The sequence below is a fragment of the Penaeus monodon genome, chromosome 32 (assembly GCF_015228065.2).
Source record: "Penaeus monodon isolate SGIC_2016 chromosome 32, NSTDA_Pmon_1, whole genome shotgun sequence".
In the NCBI taxonomy this organism is placed as follows: domain Eukaryota; kingdom Metazoa; phylum Arthropoda; class Malacostraca; order Decapoda; family Penaeidae; genus Penaeus; species Penaeus monodon.
In genome coordinates this window covers 15,166,076-15,167,574 of record NC_051417.1, presented here as the reverse complement: position 1 = coordinate 15,167,574, position 1,499 = coordinate 15,166,076, and positions in this window count along the sequence as shown.

Genomic DNA, 1,499 nt, shown 5'->3' with positions numbered 1-1,499 from the left:
AACAGTCTCTTTAAATGAAATAAAAATCAAACTCACCGGCCAAGAAAAGTCATAGTAGAATTTCAGAATATAATACATTACAATATAACGAAAATAAAACTTACTCTTACTCTTACTCTAATATTGGTAAGAGCACCATTATTACCTTCAGCAGGAGAGGCTCTCTCTCTCTCATCAGCATCAGCGAGTCTGTTAGCAAACATACTCGCCTCTACATCAACTTCAGTGTGATGGATGTCCTCAGTATTGACGAAGCTGGCTGTGGGAATCCAAAGTCTGTGAATGACGTCTTTGTTCAAAGGATTCATGCTCTGATTCTGCTTGATGTTGAGGTACTGTAGCCTTGAGTCTGCCCAGGTCATCATGATTTCATAGCTTACGTCTAGTGTCATCCCTATGGTACTGATTGCCAGAGACTCGAGTCTGAAATCGAACGTTATGGGAAGACTCTTTCCTTCTTGCCCATAAAGTCTCGGAGGCAAATGGGCCTGGTAATTCACAGGGAAACCGACAAGGTTACAGTCGTACTCGTCAGACTTGTCCTGGCAGTCGTACTTAAGGTCGCACCTTCTTTGTAAAGACACACACTGAGCATTATCGCAAGTGTACTGGTCGAGTCTACATGGCGAGAGGAGTAATAACCGGCGAGTACCTGGTTCCTGATTGCACACATCGCGCTCCAACTGCCACCATCGTCGACCCATCGGGAAATTGGGCTCCGTTTTCTCCATACGTGCTATGGTGTAGTTCTGTACAGAATTCATCCACATCCACGTTCCGTTGTTGACGATTATCTGGTATTCGCCATATCCTTTGAAATCCAAATGGCCTATGTCCTCCTGATAGGCTACAAAGTAAATATTCCTGAGCTCTCTCTCGCAGGTGCCAAGGAGGGAAAATCTTTGCTGCTCGTGGAAAGTACAGACCGCACACCGAATGTTCGCCACACAGTCCACATCCTCCACGCCGTTAGCATTAAGCACTCCGCAGTTCTCGTAAACTATTCCGTTTGGCTCCCGCGGGGCCCAGTAGACGCCCTCTGCGATTTCGCTATCATAACTTTTCCAAACGCCGTCCTCCTCCTTGTCGTTGAGTGGAGTCCAAAGTTTATAATGACATTCCTTCTCCTCAGGATAAGCCGAGACCCCAAGGTTTATCCAAAAATCCACCTCCTCCTTGGAAGTCGGTACTGGCAGGTGTGTGCCAAGAGCCTCGCAGAGATACTGGGCTGCGGCATCGTTCATGGGGGGGAACCAGAAGTAGACGGGACCGGTGTTTTGCTCGCAGAACTGACTGAGGGGCATCTCGTAGCTCGTCACGTCTTGCACATTCCACCCGGTTTGCCAGGAGATGTAGTTGCCGTTGAGGTCGATTTCGCAGCGAGCCATCTTCCGGATGTCGCCGTCGGAGATAACTCTGTCCCAGACGTTGACCTGTCCATCACAGTGTGTCAGTTAATTATTTGAAATGTGCGACTGCTTGTGTGTATGCGTCCATAC